This window comes from Phacochoerus africanus, chromosome 9 (assembly GCF_016906955.1).
Source record: "Phacochoerus africanus isolate WHEZ1 chromosome 9, ROS_Pafr_v1, whole genome shotgun sequence".
Taxonomy (NCBI): Eukaryota; Metazoa; Chordata; class Mammalia; order Artiodactyla; family Suidae; genus Phacochoerus; species Phacochoerus africanus.
Genome location: NC_062552.1, coordinates 33,358,989 through 33,375,258, shown reverse-complemented (window position 1 = coordinate 33,375,258; position 16,270 = coordinate 33,358,989). Strand labels below are relative to the sequence as shown.

At 41.0% G+C, this 16,270-nt stretch overlaps 1 protein-coding gene across 5 annotated transcripts in view; it reads right to left on the bottom strand.

The window, feature by feature from the left end:
* The window catches only part of KCTD20 (potassium channel tetramerization domain containing 20), a 49,252-nt gene extending 37,515 nt beyond the window's left edge, over positions 1-11,737 (bottom strand). For 2 of the 5 annotated variants that reach the window (XM_047795952.1, XM_047795947.1), the window contains exon 1: positions 11,623-11,728. The gene's annotated coding sequence lies outside the window, so the exon portion shown is untranslated. Of the gene's footprint in view, positions 1-11,400 lie in introns of all 5 variants that reach the window. The other 3 variants (XM_047795948.1, XM_047795950.1, XM_047795949.1) reach the window with 3 other exon arrangements.
* Positions 11,738-16,270: the final 4,533 nt, after the last annotated feature.

Genomic DNA, 16,270 nt, shown 5'->3' with positions numbered 1-16,270 from the left:
AAATTAAACTTATGGATCTAATATATCTCAAGAAGTTCAGCAAAGTGTTCTTATATCCTTAAACTAATAATCAAACCTAAACCCATTTACTCAAGAACACATTTTACACTGGAATCACAAACTTGTCTATTGAGATTCTTCAATATGCTAAATTACCACAGATATTTCATCTTAAGGTCAGAAGGACTTAAATTTTAAAAAATTTTAAATTAGAGTTGATTTACAATGTTCTGTCAATTTCTGCTTTACAGCAAAGTGACCCAGTTACACATGTAAATATACATTCTTTCCCTCATAATATCTTCCATCATGTTCCATCACAAATGACTGGATATAGTTCCCTGTGTTATAAAGCAGGACCTCATTGCTTATCCATTCTAAATGTAATAGTTTGCATCTACTAACCCCAAACTCCCAATCCATCCCACTCCCTCCTCAGCAACCATAGTTTGTTCTTCATATCCATGAGTTTGTTTCTGTTCCATAGATAGATTCATTTGTGCCAATTAGATTCCACATATATGTTACATCATGTGTCATTTGTCTTTTTCTTTTAAACTTACTTAGTATGAGAATCTCTAGTTGCAACAATGTTGCTGCAAATGGCCTTATTTTGTTTTTTTATATGGTTGAGTAATATTCCACTGTATAAATGTACCACATCTTCTGAATCCATTCTTCTGTCAATGGACATTTAGGTTGTTTCCATGTCTTGGCTATTGAGAACAGTGCTGCAATGAACATAGTGGTGCATGTATCTTTTTGAATGAAAGTTTTGCCTCGATAGATGGCTACGAGTGGGATTGCTGGATAATATGGTAGTTTTTTATATTTAGTTTTCAGAGGTACCTCCATACTGTTTTCCATAGTGGTGGTGGTACCAACCTAAACTTTATTAAACTTTATTAACATATATCATGGCTACATATTATTCTATTTTATAAATGTTAACTAATTAATCATGGGGGGCCATGCCCACATGTGGGAATTCCCACACCAGGGACTGAACCTACACCACAGCAGCAACCCAAGCCATAGCAGTGACAATGTCAGGTCCTTAACCCACTGAGCCACAGGAGAGCTCCTAAATGTTATTTAATACTCAAAAAAAAAAATTTATTAAGTAGGTGCTATTATTATCCCCATTTAGAGATGAGGAAATGGAGGAAGAAAGGTCAAGAAAAGTTCCCAGAGGAGTTGTCACTGCAGTGGCATAGTTCAATCCCTGGCCCAGGAATTTCCACATGTAGCAGGTGTAGCCAAAAATAAATAAATAAATAAAATTTTAAAAGTATTTTTTTTTTAAAAAAAGAGAAACGTTCCCACAGTTACATAGCTCATAAATAGCAGCCAGGCTTCTGGCTTCAGAGTCAAATGCATGTTACCCTTAAGCTGTGTTACCTTTCCTCATAGGTCTGACTTACTTCATGAATTCTACCTAAGAGTCACAGGTTGGGAGCTATGACTTCAAGCCCAGACCTGGGCCAGGACATATGACCTTCCTGTGCCAGTAATGGGCACACCTAGCAACTTACTGTTTAAATAATTGCTTTGAGAATGGATGTGTGTATGTGTATAACTGAATCGCTTTATCATACAGCAGAAATTATCACATATATTAACTATACTTCAATAAAACTTTAAAATATTTTTAAAAATAATTTCTTTGAGATCAATTAACTCCAGATAGGGGTTGATTGTCCAATCTGAGTTCCCTGAGTTCAAATTAAGATCCTACTTAGTTTTGCTGTAACTTTCAACTTATTACCTAAAAACTGAATAGATTAAATTCTATAATTTCCACACAGGGTACTTTTATCTTTTATTGGATTCAACTGGTTATGGTCATTCTAATGATACCTCTAAGCTAGGAACAATTCAAGGCACATAATAAATCAGGCAAAGCTCATGACTCCTGAGAAAAAGCCAGTGAACATTTGAGGTCCCTAATGTCCAGGGCAGTTTTCTGCTTGCCATTACCTAAAACCCTCTACAGGGAGAAATGCACAAGCCGTTAAAGATTACTTAAAGCTAATTTCCAGGAATATCCCAGAGATATACTATTAACAATAATGTCTTTAAAAGAACAAGATAAGGCAGTGCAAACTAAAAAAAAATGATAATATATTACCCAATACAGTAGGCCATTTTATAAGAAAGAGCTCAATTTTTGCATGGCAAGAAAAGGTCTGTAGATCCATGGATCAGTACTAGTAGCAACAGAACAAACATCAAAAATTCTGAAAACAAAGAGTTCCCATCGTGGCTCAGTGGTTAATGAATCTGATTAGGAACCATGAGGTTGAGGGTTCGATCCCTGGCCTCGCTCAGTGGGTCAAGAATCCGGCGTTGCTATGAGCTGTGGTGTAGGTCACAGAAGCAGCTCGGATCTGGCATTGCTGTGGCTGTGGTCTAGACCGGCAGCTACAGCTCCGATTACACCCATAGCCTGGGAATCTCCATATGCCATGAGTGTGGCTCTAGAAAAAAATAAAACAAAACAAAACGAACTTCTGAAAACAATCCAAAACCACTGTCAGAGATGGTTGAAGGACCAGTATCAGTTAGTATAAAAAGTTTTCGGGAGTTCCTGTCATGGCATAGCAGAAATGAATCCAACTAGGAACAATGAGGTTGAGGGTTCAATCCCTGGCTTCGTTCAGTGAGTTAAGGATCTGTGAGTTATGGTGTAGGTCACAGACACAGCTCAGATTCCACATTGCTGTGGCTGTGGCATAGGCCAGCAGCTGTAGCTCCAATTAGACCCCTGGCCTGGGAACTTCCATATGCCACAGGTGTGGCCCTAGAAAGCAAAAAACAAACAAAAAAAAAAAACCAGTTTTCACTGACTCTTAGCAAAAATGAGGACAATGGAGATAATGTAACACACACACACACACAAAATTGTAGTTCTAAGATAGCTGACATTGACTAAGCCATCATCAACCTCATAACAGAACTTCAAGAAAAAGAAGCACTATCATATTAAATATATACATGATTTTAAGATACATCCTGACTTCAAAAATATTAAAATACAAACTGAAGAATTATGGTATATGTTAGTGTAATGCTTTCTTGGTACCTAAATCAAATCTTTACTTTTTTTGATATTAATATCTTTTCATTTATAAAATAATGGTGACAGAAAATGATTGCTAGATTTTTTAAAATTTCCTAAAATGCTGGCAACCTTATGATGGGCTCCCAATTTCCCCCCTACTACAATTTTACCAATCATAAATCTCAACCACCTTCCATTCAGGACTACCAGTCCACAAGTCTACCTAAAACTATCCCCAAATAAGAATCTCTTGTTACTTCACCCTACTATTAGACAGCAATTCTTACTGGGGGCAGGATTTTTTTTTTCCCTTGGGCTGAGCTGAAGTCTGCCTTCCTCCCAGCACCCACCATGACTTCCTTGCACTGCTAAGTCCTATCCCCTAGAATATTATATTGATCAGCACAGGATGGGTAAAACCAAAAAACCGCATCTGTTTGAAGGTATCAGACAACTAGCAAGATAGCTAAGACTGTAGAGAAGCTGTTATGGTCAAGTTTTATAGGGTCAGCCTGCAAGGCTACAGTCTTAGTTACTCTAACACTGATCTAGGTGTCACTGTGAAGGAATCTGGTAGATGGGATTAGTCTTTAATCATTTTAGTTTAAGGAAGATTATCCTACATAATATAAGGTGAGCCTGATCCAAACAACTGAAAGGTTTTAAAAGCCCAACTGGAACTGAGGATTCTCTGAGGAAGAAATCTGACTGGAATGCGGCTTCAGTTCCTGCCCAAGAGTCCCAGCCTGCCCGTCCTGGTGGCTAGTCCAGTGGCCACAGTCCTACACACCCAACTCCCTGAAGTAAATATCCTAATAACTGTGTGTGTGTGTTTATACACAAATAGATGACATATATTATTCGGATGATATGTACACAATTAGATGACGTATATTATTCCAATGATATATAAATACTACACAAGAACCATAATTCATAATTAAAACTTTCCTGTAAAGAAAACTCCAGGACCAAGATGCTTGACTAGCAACATCTTCTACACCTTTAAGGAAGAAATTATATCAAGCTTATCAAACTCTTCTAGAGAGCAGAAAAAGAGGGCATAAACCCCAATTCATTTTCTGAGGCCAGCATAACACTGACCCAAACTTGACAAGGACATTACCTAAAAGGATCATAGGCCATTTTTCCCTCATGAGCATAAGCACAAAAGTCCTATGCAAATTATTAAAAAATTAAATCCAAATACATAAAAAAGATAATCCATTATGACAAAGGGTGGCTAAGCATTCTAAAAATCAATTAATATAATTAATAAGATTAAAAGGTGAAAAAATATGCTTTAGAATAACTAAGAAGTTCCCATTGTGGCTCAGCAGGTTAAGAACATGACATACTGTCCATGAGGATGTGGGTTTGATCCCTGCCGTTGCTCAGTGGGTTAAAGATCTGACAATGCCCCAAGCCACAGCAGCGCTTATTCAGCCCCTAGCCTGGGAACGTCCATATGCAGCAGGTGCAGCCCTAAAAAGAAAAAAGAAAAAAAAAAAAAGAACAACTAAAATAGCAAGAAATAATATTGGAAAACAATAAGGCAGGTTGAAACAATATAGTCATAGAAAAAAAGACTGAAAATATTTATTATTCTCCCTTAATTGTAGGTTTATCATATGATTTTTTTTTTTTTGGTCTTTTTGCCATTTCTTGAGCCACTCCTGCGGCATATGGAGGTTGCCAGGCTAGGGGTCCAATCAGAGCTGTAGCTGCCAGCCTATGCCAGAGCCACAGCAACGCGGGATCGGAGCTGCATCTTCGACCTACACCACAGCTCACGGCAACAACGGATCCTTAACCCACTGAGCAAGGCCAAGGACCGAACCCTCAACCTCATGGTTCCTAGTCGGATTCGTTAACCACTGCGCCACCAAGGGAACTCCAGAAAATATTGAAATTTTTTAAAGCTTAAAAAAGTTTAACAGAAATTTTTTAAAGTTTAAGAAGAGGGAGTTCTCTTGCAGCTCAGTAGATTAAGGATCCACTGTTGTCAGTGCAACAGCATGAGTCACTGCTGTGGCATGGGTTTGATCCCTGGCTGGGAACTTCCACATGCCATGGGCAAAGCCAAAAAAAGTGTTTAAGAAGAAATATTAGGAATACCAGACAAATTAGGAATTCAAGTCAAATACATTAATAATTTCTCAAGCAGATTATTCAATAGGATGACAAAATAATCTTGACAGCTTTAAATCCAACACAGCAACTTAATGCAGAGACCTGATGGGCTTCTTCTTCCATAGTGCATGGTTTAAAGAACAGGTGGGAGGTGGGAAAGGTAGGCAGGCGAAGGATGAAGGATGATGCTTGAGTCCCAAGGCAGAGGGCATTCAACAATAAGGACAATGGAACATGCAGATTACAGGGCACGTAACTCCCTAAACAGACTGTTATGAGCTATATTAAATTGTGTTCCCCTTGAGTTCCTGCTGAGGCACAAGCGTTAAGAATCCAACTGCACCGTCTTGGCTTGGATCACTGCATTAGTTTGTTTCCTGGCCCAGCACAGTGGATTAAAGAATCCAGCACTGCGGCAGCTGTGGCGCATAAGTCATAGCTGTGGCTCAGGTTCAATTCTGGACCGGGAACCTTCAGGTGCCATGCGTGTGGCCATAAAAAAAAATTGTGTTTCCCTCAAAATTCATATGTTGAAGTCCAATGCCCTAAATCCTCAGAATGTAACTGGAAATGGGGCCTTTAAAGAGATGATTAAGATTATATGGGAGTTCTCATTGTGACTCAGCAGATCATGAACCAGACTAGTATCTATGAGGACTGGGTTTGATCCCTGGCAATGCCATGAGCTGTGGTGTAGGTTGCAGACATGGTCCAGGTCCTGCATTGCTGCGGCTGTAGCCTCAGCTGTAACTCCAATTTGACCCCTAGCCTGGGAACTTCCATATAGCTTGGGTGCAACCCTGAAAAGCAAAAAAAAAAAGAAAGAAAGAAAAGAAAGAAAGAAAGAAAAAGAAAAATGATATGAAGTCACTGAGGTGGGCCCTAATCCAGTGTAACTGGTGTCCTTTTAAGGAGAGGAGGAGAGGAAGACACAGGTAGGAGAAGGCAGCCATCTACAAGCCAATGAGAGAGGCCTCAGAAGAAACCAACCATGCCAACACCTTGCATTTGAGACTTCCAGCCTCCAGAACTGTGGGAAAATTGTTGTTTAAGCTAAACAGTCTGTGGTACTTCATTACAGCAATTCGAACAAATTCTAACACAGATACGATTGCAAAAATTAAATGTCACTCTCTCCCACCAAAACAGTGATTTACAGCAAATACATGGAAGGAGTCTTACATGGTTTTAAGGTATAAACTGTGATCTTCATGTAGAAGTGTAGATGTTAGCTGTTTTATTCTAAGAAGTTGAACTTTAATAATCTTAACCAAATCCTGTTACAGATCTTTCCACTACACCCAAGTGCTTCCCAAAATTCTAGTAAGCCCCTGCCCCATGCTATAGTAAAGAACAGAGATAAAGGTTAATCTAAAGAAAATAGTATCTTAAATTATTAAAAAATAAATAACAGCCAGCATCTCCTGAGAACTTAAAATGGTCAGGCACAGACCTAAGCATTTTACACGAATTAACTCAATCCTAATAACCCTCTGAGGAAGGCACTATTACAACCTCCATTTCAGAGACATAAAAACTGACAAATATCCAAGCTAGTAAAGGAAGGAGTTAGGATTTAAACCCAGAAAAAACTGGCTCCAAAGCCAACATTCTTAACCACTACTCAATGAAGTATAATGAGGGCACTTTTGAGGGTAAATCTTAAATGGTTTTGTAGTCAGTTTAAGTTTTGAACACTGGCCCTGCCAACTTGCCAGGTGAATGACTTTGGGCAAGCTTCAGTTCTTTGTGTCTCAGATCCCTTAGCTATAAAATGGAGAAAATTAAATGAGACAATGGATATAAAAACATTTAGCAGAGTGTCTGGTACATAACAATGTCTACTAATTATTAAGTCTTTACTATTTCTAATTCTACTTTCATGAATACATAAGAACTATCCAACAAGGTCTAATTTGGGGACTTAAGCAAAAATAGCAAGAAGTTCTCAAGATTCTCTTCTTTCAGCCATAGTTACTTCCTGCCTACTATTGCAGAAAGGCATATACTATTCCAATAACCTAATTTTTCAGACATATACTCAATCAGATTAGTAGCTATATATATCAGTCTTATATTCTATCTTCCACGAAGACACTTATAACTTTGGTAAGGATGACAGTATAGTTATGTGGCACCTTCAAAACATTCTGGATATTGTCCAAATATCTAGTATATAATAAAAATTCACCAGTGTATTTATCTTAACCTTTACTGAATTAAAAAAAAAAAAAAATACCGGAGTTCCCGTCGTGGCACAGTGGTTAACGAATCCGACCAGGAACCATGAGGTTGCGGGTTTGGTCCCTGCCCTTGTTCAGTGGGTTAATGATCCGGCGTTGCGGTGAGCTGTGGTGTAGGTTGCAGACGCGGCTTGGATCCTGCGTTACTGTGGCTCTGGCATAGGCCAGCAGCTACAGCTCCGATTAGACCCCTAGCCTGGGAACTCCAAATGCCGAGGGAGCAGCCCAAAGAAATAGCAAAAAACAAAACAAAACAAAACCAAGTTCCTAACATTTCTTGGGATTAACAAGATAACTGTTTGCTCTTATTTGTTCTTTTACTAATGGTTTTTGGCCGCACCTGCAGCATATGGAAGTTCCCAGGCCAGGGATCGAATCCAAGATGCAGCTGCTGGCCTATGCCACAGCTGCAGATCCTTAACCCACTACACCATAGAGGGAACTCTTTTTCTTTTAGTATTTATCTCAAGCTCCAGAGTTCCTTATTTTAGTATTTCTACTCTTCATGGTTTATTTATGTAGTTAGAACACAGTGTCCTTCAATCTCCATTTTTCCAAATACTGCTTTTGTACTCGGGTGAAAGTCTCTCAGTTTTCTTCATCTACTTATAGCTGAGTTTCTTCTAACTTTTTCCATTTTTGAAGCATTCTTCCTGCAGTGATTTAGTGGGAAGAACACTGGGCTAAGAGCCAGGAGTCCTCACTCAGCCATCTCATCTCTCAGACTCCTCATCTTAAAGGCAAGGGGATTGCACTAGGGAAACTTGCAATAAGTTCCCTGGTTTCTCTAAGCCTCATAGTTCCATGTGGGTCTTACAACCAGAAAACATCCAGTATTCCAACAATTTCCCTAATTTTTACTCCCATTAGCCAAGGAGGGGTAGGCATGTTGATTCGGGAAGCCCAGAGTATAGAAGCAATGACATGACATTTTGTAAATCAATAGAAAAAGATTAATAAGAAAAACGGACACCAAAAAGAAAGACAGAAAAAGGTCAAAAACACACAGCCTGGAGTTCCCGTTGTGGCACAGTGGTTAACGAATCCGACTAGGAACCATGAGGTTGTAGGTTCGATCCCTGCCCTTGCTCAGTGGGTTAACGATCCGGCGTTGCCGTGAGCTGTGGTGTAGGTTGCAGACACGGCTCGGATTCTGCGTTGCTGTGGCTCTGGCGTAGGCCGGTGGCTACAGCTGCGATTCGACCCCTAGCCTGGGAACCTCCATATGCCGCGGGAGCGGCCCAAAGAAATGGCAAAAAGATCAAAATAAATAAATAAATAAAATAAATAATAAAGTTCTCCTAAAATGCATTAAAAAAAAAGAGATAAAAACACACAGCCTAACTCCAGCCTCATTCCTCTCCACATCTATCTTAAGAGGGACTAAGAAACAGAAAAAGCTTTTGGCAGCAGAGGAGGCTCTCCAGCCCTCCTATGGCCTCAAGGGAGCAATGCAACTCTGCAACCTCTGTGCAGTGTTGTTGCTAAAATGACCTATTACAGTGCTTTGCACAAAATAGGCATTACTGGGGTATGTGATGACTGAATTCATGTTCAGGTGAACTGAAAGCGCTCATAAATGCTACTGGTGCTGCTACACACCAGGAAATCTGAGACCTCAAGGCCATGGGAATTACATGGCATTGGCTGCCCTGGTTCTAAGGGGAAGGAGACTGAATTAGCGGGGAGGAGAGGGAGATGGCCTAACGGCATGGCTTACACACTGATGACACTGAAAGCAGCCCCCAGGAGGTAAAAGGACAGAGTAATAGGCAAGGACTACCTCTCAGGCAATATCGGAATACATATGAAAGTATCTCCTACTCTGGTGTCAGAGTCCAAGAAAGCATTATCCTTCCTGAAGTTTCCTTCCAGAGAGTCAGACCTTGGCTTATGATTGGATAGGCAGCAGAGGAAAGTAAATCAACAAAGGGATAAGGAAGTTGGGCAGTTCTAAGAATTCTCACGCTAGCCCTATGATGACGTTTCTCAAAGTGTGGTCCCTGGATCACCAAGAACAGAACAATGGAGGAGGTGCTTGCTTAAAATGCAGCCTAGAGGACCCATCACTGATCTCTAGAATCAAATTTCTGGGAGTAGTACAAATCATGAGATATCACCTCACACCTGTCTATCATCAAAAAAAGAACACAAAAAATGTTGGTGAGGATGTAAAGGGAACCCTCGTACGCTGTTGGTGGGAATGTAAATTGGTGCAGTCACTGTGGAAAACAGTATGGAGGTTTCTTAAAAAAATAAAAACACAATTACCATATGACCCAGTAATTCTACTCCTGGTTGTATATCTAAAAAAACCCAAATCACTAATTCAAAAAGATACATGCCCTAATGTTCATAGCAGCATTATTTACAATTCCCAGGACACAGAAGTAACATAAACGGCTAAAAAAAGAGGTGATACACATACAAAATGGACTACTACTCAACTATAAAAAAAGAACGAAACTTTACCATTTGCAGCAACATGGATGCACTTGGAGGGCAGTATGCTAAGTGAAAGAATTCTGACACAGAAAGACAAATACTGTGTATCACTTATATGTGAAATTAAAAAACAAAACGGAGTTCCCGTCGTGGCGCAGTGGTTAACGAATCCGACTAGGAACCATGAGGTTGGGGGTTCGGTCCCTGCCCTTGTTCAGTGGGTTAATGATCCGGCGTTGCGGTGAGCTGTGGTGTAGGTTGCAGACGCGGCTCAGATCCAGCGTTGCTGTGGCTCTGGCGTAGGCCGGTAGCTACAGCTCCGATTCAACCCCTAGCCTGGGACCCTCCATATGCGGCGGGAGCGGCCCAAGAAATAGCAACAACAACAACAACAAAAGACAAAAGACAAAAAAAAAAGACAAAAAAAAAAAACAACAACAAAGCAGTGAATAGCACAAAAAAGAAGTAGACTCACAAATATAGAGAAAAAAACTAGTGGTGGTGGTGGAGTAATACACGGGAGGGGGAAAGGAGGTACAAACTATTGGGTATAAGACAGGCTGAAGGATGCACTGTATAACACCAGGAATACAGCCAATATTTTGTAATAACTGCAAATGGAAAGTGACCTTTTTTTAAAAAATTATTTTTAAAATTTCTGGGAGGGGTATTGGCATTTTTAAGGCACAAACTTATTTTGAGAACTACTGTCCCAGAATCGAGGTGGGGGGGTGGGGGGGGTGGAAGTGTCAGGCACCAGGATGCGTTGAGGGTGAAGTTCTTTGACTCCGATTCATCATATTCAACTGCTGTAACTACAACACTTTGTTTGGGGGAACATTAAAAAAAACCCTTAAATTCTCAGGTAACAGCTGCAGATAGCTGTTTAACAGCTACTAAGGGAACAATTAAAAGGGCCTGAAAAACGCATTTTCATAAACTGGTTAACCAGTTCCTCACAGCCTTGTTTATCTTGTTAGTTTGTTCACCGGTTTCTCGATTAAAAATCAGTAGGTTCAATCCAGGAATTTTCAGAAAGAATCACAAACTCCAAAATAGATTTTTTCAATAGTGCAAAACTAGGCTTGTAAACCTGAAGACACTGAACGCTATACAAAGCAAGGTTTTATTTAAAAGAAAATTACCGGTTCAGGCTCCCCCAGCGCTTTCACACTCAGAGGCACTGATGAAAGCTAGCAATTTGTGGGTGGCAGAGAAGACAGACTTCGAAGCAGGGGCGCAAAAAGTGAGCATAATGCACTCTCCGCTCCAGACAGAGTTTGGGAAAATGTCTGACCAACTACCTAATTTTTAATGAATTCAATTAGTTGCTAGAAAAGAACGCGTCTGCAAACGTTTTATCCATTTATACGGCAGGGCTCATCATGTCTCTTCTATGGGGATAAAAACACCAAAAGGCCTGCAGAAAAGTCAAGTTGATACTTTAGTCGTCCCCACGACGGTGCTATTTCCACATAAATCGACTCCCTTCTGCCCCCCAAAAACAGGCTTTACCCTCAGCAAGGAAACCAGCGGCCGCAACTCCTTTGCCAACGTTTTTCCTCGCGATGACCGTAGCCCCGCGGCCTTTCAACTGGAGGTCCGACCCGGCGCGGGCCACCCGAGCGGCGTCCGGAGGAGATGGCTCCCCAGCCCCCGACAGGAAAGCACCTTTTGGGGCCAGGCCCGCTGCCACACCGGGTCTTCGCCTCCAACCTGTCCCGCGCCGCGACTTACCTGACGCTCCCTGCCGCGCTCTCGCGCTCGGGGCCCGAATCCACCCGGGAGGCGCGCGCACCCGGCGCCGCGAGCAGTCGCCGCGGGGACCGGTAGTGCCGCAGCGGCGCGCGCCCCCGCCTCGGCCCGCGCGGCCACGCGGCTGAGTAACCCAGCGCTTCAAGTTAAGAGTCCCCCTCGGTGCGCAGGGCACGCCGGGAAGGTCGGGCTCGGGCCCGCCCCCTGGGCCACACGCAGTAGGGTGTCCCGTTTCATCCCGGGCCCGTTTCATCCCGGGCAAACCCTGCGGTGCGGTCGTTCTCACTCCGTCACAACCAGGGTAGATTGGTTTCCGAGCTGCGGATACCCTCTTTCAATTATTAAAGATATAAAACGGAAAAGTTAGTAGTTACCTGAATTGTGAAATAAGCTCGCGCAGCCCTGGGACGGCTAATGCTTTTAGAAAATTGTGGAGGCCAGATCTTTGCATACTTTTGGTGGAGGAGATGGCAAGAATGATGGAGTTCCTTTAACACGTTTTGCTTGGAAGCCCCTATCTGCATAGGCATTCTGACCGAAAGGAGGGCGGGAAATGCCCACGTTCTCCCCCTAACCTTGAGTTTAATGAAACTACATACCATAGCAAATAAAGCGGAATTACAAATTTTTAATCAACCTGAAGCAAATTAGTGGGAAATTGGCCGTGCTACGAGTAAAATATTTCAACACTCAAAAAACCTGGAGTTCCCTTTGTGGCTCAGAGGACATGAACCTGACTACTATCCATGAGGATGCAGGTTCTATACCTGGCCTCACTCAATGGGTTAAGGATCCTGCATTGCGGTGAGCACTGGCCAGCAGCTATAGTTTCCATTTGACCCCTAGCCTGGGACCCTCCATATGCCACGTGTGCGGCCCTAAAAACACAAAAGACAAAACAAAAAAAATCTGTGTATAGTCCATGACCTAAAAAGCATGAAAAGAAAGAAATAGCATCAGTCCTTTTCGTCATTTCTTCTGTTTTTTTTGTACTTTTAGAAGTTATGAGGAGTTCCTATCGTGGCACATCAGGAAATGAATCCGACTAGGAATCATGAAGTTGAGGGTTCGATCCCTGGCCTCGCTCAGTTTTGCTCAGCTGCTTAAGGATCTGACATTGCCCTGAGCTGTGGTGTAGGTCGCATATGCGGCTCGGATCCTGAGTTACTGTGGCTCTGGCATGGACCGGTGGCTACAGCTCCGATTGAACCCCTAGCCTGGGAACCTCCATATGCCTTTTTAGGGTGTGGCCCCAAAAAGACATAAATAAATAAATAATAAAAGTTATGAAATTTAAATAAAAAGCTATATTGATTATGCAAACTATTCAAAACCTGTTAAGTTAATAACAGTGTTTTGAGTCAACTTTTTTATGTAAGTCTAGCAATTAATGTGGAGCTAATGAGGATTAGCATTGAAATGGAAGAAATATGAGCAAATATCTCATTCCAGTAGGTTGCAAATGGTTGTGGGATACTTGTACAGCAAAATTGCCTCATTAAAGGCAACAACTTTAATTTCAAAAACAAGCTATAAACTTGATCATTATAATTTGATCTTAGAGCTATAGAGGGCATTCCCAGTTCCTATTCTCTCACTTCACTTATAATGATTGTAAGGATCTGGTACTGTGTTTGAATAAGGATGGGCTAGCTTATTACGCTCCATTAGTCACCTGTAGGCAGTGATTCTACAAGGCTGCTCACCTTCAAGTGGATAATTCAGCATTCCCAGCTGCTTCCACCTCTGGTTCTGTCAACCCATCATGGATTGTGGAAGAACTAGACTGGAGAATCCAGCAAGGGCTTTTCTTTGCCTCCTCTAGCTGTGGACCTTTCACTTCTGCTGACATTTCACTGGCCTGAATTAGTCACATGACCAAACCTGACTGACTCTAAGCAGCTTGGGAGGTATAACTTCCTGTGTGCCTGGGAAGAGGACCAAGAAAGAAGATGCCATGGACAGATAGCATTGTTTCTGTCACAGTGTGTAATACTAAAAGTAAATATAAACCAATTTTAATGTGTCATGGGATTCAAACTGTTCAACTAAAGTAGCACAGAGAATTGTTCTATGCCTTTATTTCCATTTCTATAAAGTACAATATTAAGTCTTTTGAATTAAAGAAAGAAAGAAAAAAACCTTTCTGATGTTCCATCAAGATAGTTCTTGAAATAAATTTTTCCTTTCTGGGAAGATTCCTCTCTATAGGTTTGTAATATACTAAAATCTGGACCCACTCTGGTGTAGGCCCGCAGCTGCAGCTCCAATTTGACACCTAGCCTGGGAATTCCCACATGCTGCAGGAGCAGCATAAAAAGAAAAAAAAAAAAAATCTGGCCCCAAAGTTGGAGAAATAGTAAAGACTAAACGGTTGTGTTTTTGCTTATAATTCAATATAATGAAAAGCCTTATTAGACCTGGTACTTTTTTTGGATAGTCATCAAGGAGATGGTGTATGAGAAACGTACAGACACAGAAAGCACAGGTATATGCTGCTTTTTTTCATTTTATTTCTAACAATGCATTTCTAAAATGTGAATCTCTCAGATGTATTTGTATGTGAAGCTGAAACCTGGCAGACCTGGAATTTTCTTTCTTTCTTTTTTTTCTTTTTAGGGCTGCACCTGCAGCATATGGAGTTCCCAGGCTAGACGTTCAATTGGAGCTGCAGCTGCTGGCCTACACTACAGCCCCAGCCATGGCAGATCCAAGCCACACCTGTGCCCTATGCCGCAACTTGTGGCAACACCGTATCCTTAACCCACTGAGCCAGGCTAGGGTTTGAACTTGCATCCTCATGAATACTAACCGGGCTTTTAACCTGCTGCGCCACAATGGGAACTCCAGGCCTGGAATTTTCAATTGTCATAATAGTCAATTCAGAAGGCAATACAGTTCATTTGACTAACGGTTATTAACAATTATTTAAATATAAATATAACATTTACTCTTCCTTAAATATAACATCTACTACCAGTAAATATTACAAAGCACTTTCCCCAATATTTTACATGAATTAAAGTTCTCAACAGCTCTGTGGGAAAGGAAAATCAAAACGGAGTCAGTATTGCTGAGAGTTCTCTAAACTGGAGCTGGGAGGCCATTAAGGAAGTGTGGCTTATGCATGCTTATAAAGGTCTGGTTGGAATCTGACCCTTTGACCTGATGAAGTCATCCAGAACATCTGCCAGAAACTCCTAGAAGTCTATCTACGTGTTAGACTTACCATAAAAAAACTCACGATTCTTTACGGACAAATATTTCCTGATTCACGAGTCAATCATAAGTCTTGCAAGGCAACTTTTAACAACCTTGCGGACTTTTGCCTTTATAAGCCCCTGACTCTTTTTCTTCCCAGGAACCTTTCCTCAGGATTACCCAGGTCTGTGTCTCCCAAATTGCAATTCTTAAGATCCCAAACAAACTTTTTCTAATTGTAGCTTCCTGAATTACTTTTTGGTTGACACCTGGGAGATAGATTTTTACTACTCAGATTCACAAATGAGGAAAACATGACATAAACAACTCGAGTATTTAAGGTCATTAAACCCTTAAGTGGTGCTGGTGGGCTGAGAACAGACCATTTGACCCCAGAGTTCTTGCTCAATATCACTTGAGTGAATGGAAGCTCAATTAACTGCTTCCAGGTGAACTCTTGAGCACTTCCAGGGAGGTACATTAAATGTCTTCAGCTGTTACCCCCACCCAAATAATCCAAAGTTGACCCTCAGAATGAAAATATTTTGGGAAATTCCCACCTAGTGCAGCGGCTTAAGGCTCTGGCTGGCCACAGCTGTGATGCAGGCTGCAGCTGTGGCACAAATTCGATCCCTGGTCTGGTAACTTCTACATGCCATGGGTGTGACCAAAAAAAAGAATGAAAATATTTTTAAAGTAATAGCTATTATCAATTATCATATAAGAAACTAAGTATCCTTTCTACATACTACCTCATATGTAGTAAATATAGAAACAACTCGCCAACCCCAAGATTTTTGGACTCTCTCTCAAAATAATTAAATTTGCAAAAGCAACGTTTTAAACTAAATGCTTTAAGTTGTATAATCTCTGAATGACTGAAGACATATCAAATGAGACATTTTGGAGGAATAATCACTTTTACTTGGAAGTCCAAAATTGTGCTCAAAAATTGAGTGGTAGGGAGTGGCATATACACACTACTACATATAAAGTCAATAAGTTACAAGGACCTACTGTACAGTACAGGGAAATCTACCTAATACTTTATAATGACCTACATGGGAAAAGAATATGAAAAATAATGGATATATGTATATGTGTAACTGATTCTCTTTGCTGTACACTTGAATTTAACACAACATTGTAAGTCAACTATACTCCAATAAATTTTTTTTTTTAAAGTATTACAGAGTTGTTGTGGCACTATGGGTTAAGAATTGACTGCAGCAGCTCAGGTCACTGCAGAGGCTTGGGTTCAATCCCCAGCTGGCACAGTGGGCTAAAGGATCCAGCATCGCTGCAGCTGTGGCTTGGATTCAATCCCTAGCCTGGAAACTTCCATATGCCATGGGTGTGGCCATTAAAAAAAAATACAGTTTATATACAAAAATGTTTTTAAATATTTAATCAAATTGAGATTAAAAGA